Source organism: Erigeron canadensis, chromosome 6, assembly GCF_010389155.1.
Source record: "Erigeron canadensis isolate Cc75 chromosome 6, C_canadensis_v1, whole genome shotgun sequence".
Lineage (NCBI taxonomy): Eukaryota > Viridiplantae > Streptophyta > Magnoliopsida > Asterales > Asteraceae > Erigeron > Erigeron canadensis.
The window spans coordinates 1,670,010-1,682,126 of record NC_057766.1 but is presented as its reverse complement, the minus strand read 5'-3'; positions in this window follow the sequence as shown (position 1 = coordinate 1,682,126).

The window sequence follows — 12,117 nt, the reverse complement described above, 5'->3', positions numbered from 1 at the left end:
CTTATGTACTCAATACATAGAACATTTTCCTCAACCCGTTCGTGTACAAACAGATACTTTGTATCGAGATACAGCTCAGCGCCAACTGAACTGTTACTGTTCGAGAAAGTTACGGCAGCTGAGTTATCACAGTATAGCTTCAATGGTCTAGAAATAGAGTTGACAACTTTGAATCCACTAATAAGATTCCTAATCAACATCCCATGGCAAGTAGCATTATAAACGGTAATATATTCAGCCATCATGGTGGACGTTGCAGTCAGTTTCTGCTTATGACTCCGCCAAGAGATAGGTCCACTAGCTAACATGAAAATATACCCAGAAGTAGATTTCTTATCTTCTTTGCTTTTGGCAAAATCGGAATCGGAATAGCCTACTATTCTAGATTGTCACTTATTTTATACGTTAGTTTGTAGTCTTTGGTCCCTTGCAGATATCGTAAAACTTTCTTAGCCGCTTTCTAGTGTGCTAATCCGGGATTAGATAAGTAACGTCCAAGCATACCGGCAGTGTACGCAATATCTGGACGAGTACAAACCTAAGCGTACATAATGCTCCCAACTACTGATGAGTAAGGTATCATCCTCATTTGCTCCATTTCAATCTCAGTACTCGGACTTTGGAAAGTTCCGAATACGTCTCCTTTAACTACTGGAGCTACAGTGGGTGCGCAATGTTGCATGCTATAGCGTTCTAAAATCCGCTCAATATAGGCCCTTTGAGAACGACCTAAAATACCATTATGCCTATCCCGATGTATTTCGATACCTATAACATAAGAGGCATCACCGAGATCTTTCATGTCAAATTTCTACGAAAGCATCCGTTTCGACTCATGCAACATATCCAAGTTGTTACTTGCTAGTAGAATATCATCTACATACAAAACAAGGATTATAAAGTTACTCCCACTGACCTTGAGATAGGTGCATTGATCCACTTGATTCTTTATGAAGTCTTGTTCTTTAATGACTTCATCAAACTTAAGGTACCATTGTCTTGATGCTTGCTTCAACCCGTATATGGATTTCTTTAACTTGCAGACCATGTGCTCTTTACCTTTTGGAATGAATCCTTCAGGTTGCAGCATGTATACATCTTCTTGTAAGTCTCCATTTAAGAAAGCTATTTTGACATCCATCTGATGTAACTCAAGATCAAAGTGAGCTACTAATGCCATAACGATCCTGAAAGAGTCTTTACGAGACACAGGAGAAAAGGTCTCTTGATAATCAATTCCAGCCTTCTGAGTATAGCCTTTCGCAACCAATCTGGCCTTATAGCGTTCGACGTTTCCTTTCGGGTCTAATTTGGTTTTAATGCCCCATTTACAACCAACAATTGTGGATCCTTCAGGAAGTTCAACCAATTCCCACACGTCATTATGCTTCATGGGATTAAGCTCGTCAATCATGGCTTCATTCCACTGAGTGGATTGGTCACTATTAATGGCTTCTCGATAGGAAGTAGGATCAATAAGTTTTCCAATGTCCTCAACTTCAGCGAGATAAGTTATGAAGTCATCAAAATTAGTGGCCCTACGTGACCTCGATGATCTCCTGAGTTGATTCTCGGGATTTTCGGAAGATCCTTCAGCATTAGTGGTCTCATTATTAGCATTAGGAGGAGTTGGATCAGTGACATTCGGAGTAGCGTTCTGTACAAGAGGAATTATCGGAGGAGTAATAATAGCCGACAAATCGCTTCCCTCCGCTTCTTGTACTTCTTGCAAATCGAAGTTATAATTTGACGTGCTCCCACTGATCTCTGAGTTCTCTAGGAACGTGGCATGCTGCGTATCAGTGATGCCAGTAGTGTGGGTAGGACAGTAAAACCGATAACCTTTTGAGTGATCCGGATAACCAACAAAGAAACATGTAATAGTCTTAGGATCAAGTTTCTTTAAGTTAGGACTTAGGATTATAGACTTTAGCTTCAGCAGGACAGCCCCATACTTTCATATATTTAAGACTCGGTTTCTTTCCTGTCCAGATTTCATGAGGGGTTTTAGGGACAGATTTTGAAGGAACCCTATTGAGTATATGAACGGCTGTTTTTAAGGCCTCAGTCCAAAGGAAAGTAGGTAAGTGATGTGCAAAATCGAGCTTTAAATTTATAAACTAAAACTACCAAAGAACTCACTACTACGCACTCACGGGCAGTGGACCCGATCGTTTGTAATATAGTTAAGAGGTAAGTCTGAGTTCGTTCTCAGGGACTGTGAAATGATTAGTTGCTTGTAAAATAGTTTGGAAAACGGGTGTTGCTTCGAAATTCCTTTTTGACAATTAAATAAATAGGTTTGCAAAATGATTGCATAAATTTAAAAGAAAAGTTCAGACAATATAATTAAAAGTCATCCACCTTGACTTCCCTTGACTTCAAATGTGATTGCATTTGATAAAGAACAAATTCTCTAGAGTTTAAAAGATAATCGTGAAAAGATTAAGCTACTCACGTGGTACCACCAACCGTGAACAAATTATCGAATCACCTAACTTCTAGTCGAATTACCCAAGCCGATACCACCAAAACCAAGACAATTCTTCTAACAATCAGTTTTATTGACTATCAAATTATCAATTGAACCTATGTGACAATAACGTGGTACCACCAACCGATATCAATCACGTTGACAAAATTAATCTTTTCTTAAAATGATATTCACTATCATACCATGAACTAGTGATAATTACTTATAGACAAGTAACATTTTAAAATCACATATACATCCTACTGGTACCACCAACGAAGAATCATATGCAACCAATATCGAAATTAATTAATGAAAAGAATTAATATCATCAAGATCACAGAACAACGATAATTAAATAAACCCTTTTTGAATTAAAAATATAGCAATCACATTATCCGTCTAGTTTCATCAAGGTGGATGATTAAACAGTTAGCCACTCATGATCAATTCACAATAATGAATAAAATAGAAGAGAAACATGATGTACCAATTGTTTGAAGAAAATAAAATGCAAGACAATAATGTGGATACGATCTAGATGGGTGCCCGTAATATCTTCGATGAGTCCGCCTAAGTGAAACACTTGATTGGAGAAGGAAGAATCCTGATAGAGCAGCTCCTAGAAAGAGTTTGGATACCCTAATTTTTGACTTAGGTTTTTGCTTAAATACCATCTGAAAATCTGATGCAGAACCGACCTAGATTTCTTTTCCCCGTGCACCCACTGCGGCGCAGTGGGTCTTGACTTCTCCTCACTGCGGCGCAGTGAGGCATTGGTCAACTTGACTGCGGCTGACTGCGGCGCAGTGACTTGTGTGACCACCACTGCGGCGCAGTATGAATCCACGGCCTCTTTTCTTCTTCACTTGACTGCGGCGCTGTCCTTATGTTGCCATCCCCACTGCGGCGCAGTGGGGGTTTGTCCAGTAATTTTTGTGGATCAGGACTGCGGCGCAGTGGGCTTGTGCATCCCCACTGCGGCGCAGTCAAGAGCTTGTATAGAACCAACTTGTTTCGGTCTCGATTACTTGCTAAGCTCTTCCGTCTCGTCCATTCAAATCAACTCTCATCAACATAACGTACTTTCTGGCCAATAATCACCCGAAAATGTACCAATTAGACGCGTAACCTGTTTAGAGCCTGTAAACACTAACAAACACCATAAACGCGCCAAATGCATACAAAAACGACTAAAAACATATATTAAAATGGCTAATAACGATGTGGGTAATGGGTATAAATTAGTTACATCCATAAGTTAGTGTTGGCAAGCATACTTCTCACCATGTCCATTAGGCTTCTATTTCTCCTTTCAGCAACACCATTTTATTGAGGAGAACCAGGCATGGTGTATTGGTTAATTATGCCATGATCCTTACAAAAGTCATGGAAAAGACCAGCGGCTTGACCAACATTCCAAAACCCTAACTTTTGCATTCTAGCCGTTCGTGGAGACCTTTTTCCAGATTTTTCATCTATTGAACCATCTTTAAGGATTTCTAGCACGATTGGATTATTCTCGTTATTTTCGTTCCATTCTTTGTATTCGGTAACGATGAATTCTCTCTATTTGATTTGTTATTCGTATTTTAATATGAGTGGCTAATCGCCTTCTCATCCATCTTGATGGAGTGAGACAATATGTAAAGATTGCATTATTTTTATAATTCAAGTTGATTTAATTTAACGTTGTGTCGTGATCTTAGTTTATTAATTCTTTATCATTTAATTATTGATTTCGGATAATTTTTGCACAATTGATATCGCCTATTTTATATATATTTATTTTATGCGATATCGTTTATACTTTTATGTTTGAATTATCGTCGTTTTTATAGACTTTTATACTTAATATTTGTTTTATTTGGATGATAGGTCTATGAGATGAAATTTGACATGAATGCGTTGAATCGAGCAATTTATGAAGATAGTTTCAATTTGTGCTAAAATGACTTATAAACTTTGCTGTATGTGAGTTTGAATGAATGGACAATACTCTTAGTATTATAAAAGTGGTGATGTTGTTGGTGTGCTCGGTCGAGAGAAAAGAGAACAAGTCGAGTGGCCTTTGGGCTGTTGTTCGTAGCCCATCAAAAGAGAGAAAGACATGGGCTACAGAGGAGAAACGGCCCAGCAAAGAAAAGAACAAGTGGGGCAGCCCACTTGGGCCAGATCATTCGTGAGCCTAGAAGAAAAAGAGGGCGCAACCTCTTGTTTTGTAAAAAATAGGTCGGCGAGAAAGGAGTCCTAATCTTGGGATTTAAGAAAACTAAACTACAAATATAAGATTGAGGTGCTTGACAAAAGGAGAGGGAGGAGGGAATCGAAGAAGAGTCGGTTAGTAGGGAATTTGTTTTTGAGGTCGGTTCGTGTGGAACAAAAAGGAGAGAGGTCGGTGCGTGAGGTTGAGAGCCACAAGCAGAAAAAAATAAATTGGTTTTTCCTTTCTTGTATTCGTCAAATAGCAGCAGCAATTCGATCGTCCCTTCCATCTCACATTGTTCGATTACTTTACTTTCTCTATTTTAGTTATTAGTTACAATATTACAAGATTTTAATTACTATACAATTAGTATTATGGATTCTATTTATTCGGTAATTTTTAGTTTTATTTGTCTTGTCATGAGTAGCTAAGTATTTTAATCATCTACTTAGATGAAGTGATACAATGAATTATGGTTGCATATTTTATGAATTCAATATTGATAGTTAAACGTTTTGTCGAGATCTTAATGTTTTGAGTTTTTGTTCACTTATCTCTTGTTGTTGATGATGTATGAACGATTTAGAGGTATCTAAGTTTAGGATTACATTATTCTAGTTAATTGGGTACAGTCAATAGGTGTTAACTTGTGGTAACAAGATAATAAACGACAGTAGATAATAGAATTCAAAGTGTTAACGGTTTGGTAAAATCGGTAGATGAAATTGTTTGCAATAACAAATCAAATTAGTCAATTTAGTAGGTCTTGATAGGGAAGGTGGTAACCGGATCTTAGGGATTGAATAATTGGTTAATGGGTTCGGATAGGGTAATAAGTTAGGTGGCCAACTAGTGAGTTCTTTGTCTAACCTCGTTATTAAATCAATATATTGAATTGGTTTTAACTTAAGTGCAACCTAAATAAGTTGTGTCATGGAGTCAAAGTAGATGATCTTTTAATTAATCTTGATATACAAATTCTCTTTTCAATAAATTCTACGGCCGGAATTTCTAACTCTTTTTAATTTTAAACTAACTTTTCAAAATCCAAGGTGACGGGAGTTCTTAAAATCCAAAACTCTTTTTTTTAAACTTCATTAAACTCGCTTACTCTTAATCAGTCCCTGTGTTCGATCCTGGACTTACCTTTAAACTATATTGCATATGAACGGGTCCACTGCCCGAGAGTGTGTAGTAGTCAGTTCTAGGGTATTTCTTGTTTATAAATTTAAGACTAGATTTTGCACATCAACAATCTTAGTGGCAACTCGGGTTTGGTAGAAGTTATTTTGATCGCTTAGTTGGAAGCGATTGGTTCTATGACGGGTACGGTAAAAGGTAATTAATAATTAATAAGAATTAATGGGTTAATGGTTGGGTACAATCAAAAGACACATTTGTTATCTGAAATGATCAAAATCATTGTTGAATTAGTAAAGTTATAAAAAGGTGTCTCGGGGTACCGGTCTTAATAATGGAACTAGTTTAAACAAGAGAGTCAAATGAAGTTGTTAACTTGACGGGTACGGGGTTGGCGATCAATTTAAGTCTCGGTTATTTAATCAACTAAATTGAATTTGAACTTAATCAAATATGCAATCTTAACATGTTGTCGAGCGAAATCAAGATGGGTGACCTTTAAACTATTGTTTAAAACAACAAAATCTTTTTTCGATTAATCCTGAGGGATTACTAACAAATTTCACTGACTTTGCAATGTGGTAATTCGGCCACAAAACCCCCATTTTCTTCAATCACATTTCTTAAGACAATTGCTTACAAAAGTCCTTGTGAACGATCTCGGATTTACCGGTTACTATACTGCATGCGAACGGGTACACTGCCCGTAAGTGTGTTGTAGTCAGTTTTCCAGTGATTCGTGTTTATAAATTTAATAACTAGATTGATGTGTTAAATCGAGTAATAAAATTTATAAAACACGAACTACTAGAAAACTGACTACAACACACTTACAGGCAGTGAACCCGTTTATATGCAGTATAGTAAACCGGAAAATCCGAGGTTGAACACAAGGACTTTGTAAGCAATTGTTCAAATAAAGTAATTCAGATTAAAAAGGGGTTTTTATGGCCGAGTTGCCACGTTGCAAAAGTTAGTAATCCCGTAGGATTAATCGAAAAGAGAATTTGGTTGTATTTTATGACAAAAGAGATTTAAAAGTCATCCGTCTTGACCTTGCTCATCAACATGTTCGGATTGCACATTAATGAAGCTCAAATTTAAATTAAGTTGATAAAGATAATCGTGACAAAACAAAGACACAAACTGGTACCACCAACGTTTGTAAAATTATTTAAATCACCTAATTAATCAGTTCCTTTGTAAAAGCTGGTACCACCAACGCTTAAAAAAATTTCCCTAACCAACTAGTTTGTTTGACTATCGAATTAACAATTGTACCTATGTGAAGATAACGTGGTACCACCAACCGTTACACAATACGTTGACAAAATAACTCCTTTTATTAAATGACATTCACTATCATACCATGAACTAGTGATAACTGTTTATAGACAAACAATTAATAGAAAATCACATACGTATTCAACTAGTACCACTAACGAAGAACACATATGCCACCAATATCAAATAATAATTAATAAGGAATTAAATCATCAAGATCACGATACAACGATAATTGAAATCAACTTAGAATTATAAAATTGTGCAATCCTACATATTATATCACTCCATCAAGACGGATGATAAAAAGATTAGCTACTCATGGGAAGACAAATAAAATTAACAACTATCATATAAATAAAATCCATAATAATAAAGTCTTAACAATAAGCAACTAATAATAATAATAATAATAATAATAATAATAATAATAATAATAATAATAATAATAATAATAATAATAATAATAATAATAATGAGTTTGAAAAGTCTAACGAGATTGATGAACGCTCAATGATGTATTCCACTTTTTATGCGGCTGCTGCTTCGAACGAAAAACCAAAAACAAAGTGTTTTCGTCTTTTTGCGGCTGACTTCCTACACCACAGTCCAGTTCTCCAAATCCCACCGAACCGACACCTCCTATTAATTGTAACCTAGTATATTTTTTTATTGAGTTGCTTGCAAAAATATATATACTCCAGTTGTTGATGTTGTTTGCTGCGTACAAAAACAAAAGGCCACCGCCTCTTTTCCTTCTTTTGGGCCGGACGCAAGACAAGAGGAGCCAAAGCCCACTTTGGCTTTCATTTTTTTTCTTCTTCTGGGCTGCTACTTCACTAGTAGTATACTCTCTCGGCTGAATAAGCAACGAGACCACCACCACTTTTTGTACTCATATTTATAAGTCCATATTATTTGTTGCAGCCACTCCTCATCTAGTCGAGTCCAAAATACGCCATTTTATGTAAACATTTTAGCCTCACTTTGCCGTCTTATGTCTTGTAACTCTATTTAACCGAATCATCTTTTGTGAACCTCAAAAGTGTCGTTTCTTCCAGAATTACGCTAAAGTACCTGTTAGTAACCTGAAACACTAACAAATACCATAAACGTATCAAATATATACTAAAACGACTCAAAAACTATGCTAAATCAACTAAACACATTGTGGGAAATGGGTATAAAATACGACACATCATAGATTTCACACATCAAGTTTTTGGCGCCACTGCCGGGGACTTAGTTTAAGTAGTTGTTCAATTTTGTGATTTGATCCTTTATCACTTGTGAGGAAGTTAATTGCTTTCTTAGATTAGCGAAATTTAGTGTTATTTTTTTTTTTTTTAGTTCTAGTCCATTGTATTGTTTAGTTTTTCTCTTCCATTTGTGCTTTTCACTGGGTGTGTAGTTTTTGTTTTGTAGTATTAGCGTCCTCATGGCAGATCAAGACTACGAGTTGGGGGCAGAATATCCGGATGAGATTCATAACTTTAAGCAATTGCCCGATGAAACATGGTATGAAGCATGGTTGAGGATGAGATACATAGTTGATAAGTTAACCATGAACAACATTGTTGTTGGTGAACTTGTTAACATATATTTGTATGCGCTAAATGACAAATCATACGAAATTATAGATGAGGGAATAGTAGGCATGAATACCGATGAGGTATTTGATTTTATAGAAGAGTTCATTCACCATAACGAATTTGTGTATGTTCCCAAAAATGAAACAAGATGGCAAGAAGAATATGAGATTTCAGAAGAGAACGAAACAGATACTTATGAAATCTTGGAAAATGAATTTCATACCCAACCTCCTGAAAGCCAAAAATATCAAAAGATATCAAAAGATACAGGATTCCATACAAATCTTGAATACTGATGCAATGGAGGAACCACACGTGTCTCTTCCACAATCTGACTTTGGTGAAGTGATTTTGGAAGAGTTTAAAGAAAATTTTATGGAACCCAGCAATGTTAGAGTAGGATAGTATCACAGGAACAAGTATCATGTCCACAACCTGTTATTGGAGTCGACTCGAGAGAATATGAGTACCAATTGACTTATTCGGAACAAAACAAACTATTACTCATTAGCAGAAAGCCGGTGGTCGAAGAAATTGATTTGAAGATATGTTCCTTCTTCCTTGGTAAGGTATGTGATGTTTCTTATGACAATTCAACTCTTGCTAAATATATCTTGCAGGATTTAGAAGATGAAGTTAGTATAGACTTGGATGAGGAGCTGGTAACTGGTCTAACGAAGAGGATTGAGCTTGAACATATCAAAATGTTTGAATTACCGACAGTTCAAGCATGTTTTCAATTGGTGAGCAATAAGAGGGAGCTAGAGGGAGCGTCGGCTACTTTCCTCATTGATAAGTGCCTAATTATCTCTCAAGTGAGACGTGTTTACTCTTTAGGTAACCCAATATTGTTTGATAGTTATAAATTGATGAATTGGGTAGATTTCGTGGATTTAAAAATGGATGTGATAGATTATTTAAATGGAGATTTTAAAGAGGTGAATTTTAAAGAATGGGAAATGATAAAGTTTAAGTTCACTTATTTTTTTACCTTACTCGTGTAGGCCACCAGACTTTTTATGTCTAGGTAATGTTAACAATTGGATTCTGACAGGGGTGAAAGGTAAATATTTTTCACTGTTTAAGGGTAGACCGCCCAACACTTTAAGTGTGGGGGAGGCAGAAACCCCACCTTGGTAATTCTGTGAGGATCGAGTCTAGCTAAAGACTCGTTAATAAATTAAGCTCTTCTCGGGAGGTAACCCGTGCGTCATATTTTATTTCCATTTCCGTTTGAATAATTAGGGGTAGAATAATGCATGCTCTATTATATATCAGTTGGCTTTTAATTGTGTTAATGGTGATAGCAAGTTGATTGTCATATGCATATGATGGCAGTAAGTTCAGCACTCATTTTCTTGTTGACATCATTCACGCATGGAACAATACCCGACAAGTTTTCTTGTTCTTTATTTTGCTTTTTGTTTACTTTCCCTATTTCCCATAGTTTGCTTTAGTTTCTTGGACATTGAGGGCATTTTCCAACTTAAGTGTGGGGGGTGGTAAATTGGAAAAGTCGAGTATTTTAGAGGAATTTTGAAACTTTTGCATTCTTGTCCTTATAGTTAATTGCTTTTGTCACCTAATTATACATATAATGAAGCAATTTAACTACATCCTTGGTACAAACTTTTAATATATGGAATGTGTTTTGACTGATTAATGTGGCATCCCTTCTGGAATGCGTTGATTCTATAACTTTTCCTGGTTGATCGTTCCATGATTTTCTAGATGAAGAAGAGGCAAAATTAGGATTTAAACCTTTGTTCTTTGTTTATTCACCCTTTGTTTCGTAAAAAAATTGTTATGTGCATGTTTTGTAATGTGCTTAGTAGCTAACTACACTGGTTAGTGAACCACTCATTTAAAACCCTTATGTTGCACTCACTTTTAGTGCAAGAAACAATAGAAAACATGTTGTCATTAGCCTGTTCTTTGTTAAATCTACCTAAATATAAACCTTTCCTCGCCATACCGATAGTCGAAGTCCTGGTGGGTCATTGGTTGCCTTGCTAGTGGATGGTTTGGGTTTCACCTTATTATGTCGGGTCGGGATATTCTCATTTGTTGGGGGTAATTTGATTTCGTCATAGCTGTTGGAAAAGTCTAGATTGTTCATCTTAGCATATTTTGTAAATGATTTGTCACTGTTTCAATGTTATGTAAGAGAATACCAATTAGTCAGAGTAAAAGTAGCTCACAAAAAAAATGAATAAAAAGAATTGAAAAAAAAACAGAAAATGAAAAAAATGAGCTTGGGCTTTCAATTGGTATTTCTCCTTTTTGTCGAATCATTTTATGTAAGTTGGTACATCGTTATAACCAACAAAGTGATCTTAAATTGATATATTTGATTAGAGTGTTTTAAGTTTGCAAGTTTGTTTAAGTCAACATTGGTTAGATTTGGTTGATAAGTTATTTGATTGTCATACACCACAATGTTGTCGGTTTTAGGATCGTTCTATTGGGGATATGGTCGGGAGAACTTCTTGGGATATGGACCGTTGGCAACTAATGACATGGGATTGTTTGGACTAGACTATATGTGAAAACTTTGTTAAATGTTGTGTTAGTTATTTGTTAACACTATTTGTTTACCCAAATTTCCATACCCTCGTTTAAATACCTTGTTTAGACATGCTACACCCCGTAAAGTCCTCTTCTGATAGACAAAACAAAAAGAGTATGCATCTTCAACCAATGTAGGAACGAACCTTGTACAAGCCTATGGTTAAAAAAGTATGCATCACGACTTGGCTATTGAGTGATTATTCAAATATTCAACCCCAAGAGTAAGTTAGTTGGAGTAGGATAGGCGAGATATCACTTATTCGTTTCTTTGTGCTTAGTCGTGTTATTAAGGCTTATATATCAGTCAAATATTGTCAAACATTCCGGTTTTCATTTAAGATTAAAACTGTCTAACCATTTATTCTCATTTTTTATTGTGGTTGAGCTTCTTTTTGATTACTGAAATGTGGTTCCATGAAGTGTCAAGGTGTAATTTGTTTCCAGCCTGAATTGCTTGAGGACAAGCAAAGCTTAAGTGTGGGGGAATTTGATATGTCGTATTTTATACCCATTTCCCACAATGAATATAGTTGTTTTAGCATGGTTTATAAGTCGTTTTTGTATACATTTTGTGCGTTTATGGTATTTGTTAGTGTTTTAGGCTACTGACAGGTGTTTAAGCGTAAATCTGGAGAAAACGACATTATTGAGGTGAAATAAGTGCTAACGGATGATTCCTGAAGCGTTTGGATGAAGATAGCAGAAAGTCAATGAAAGTCAAAGCTGGAAAGTGGGGAGTTGCCCCGCAACTTGTAGTTGCCCCGCAATAGGAAAACAGAGAAGAATTGTTGCCCCGCAACACCTTCAGCTTTAAATCATTGGAAGTTAACAAGTCAATGCGAAGCTAGACC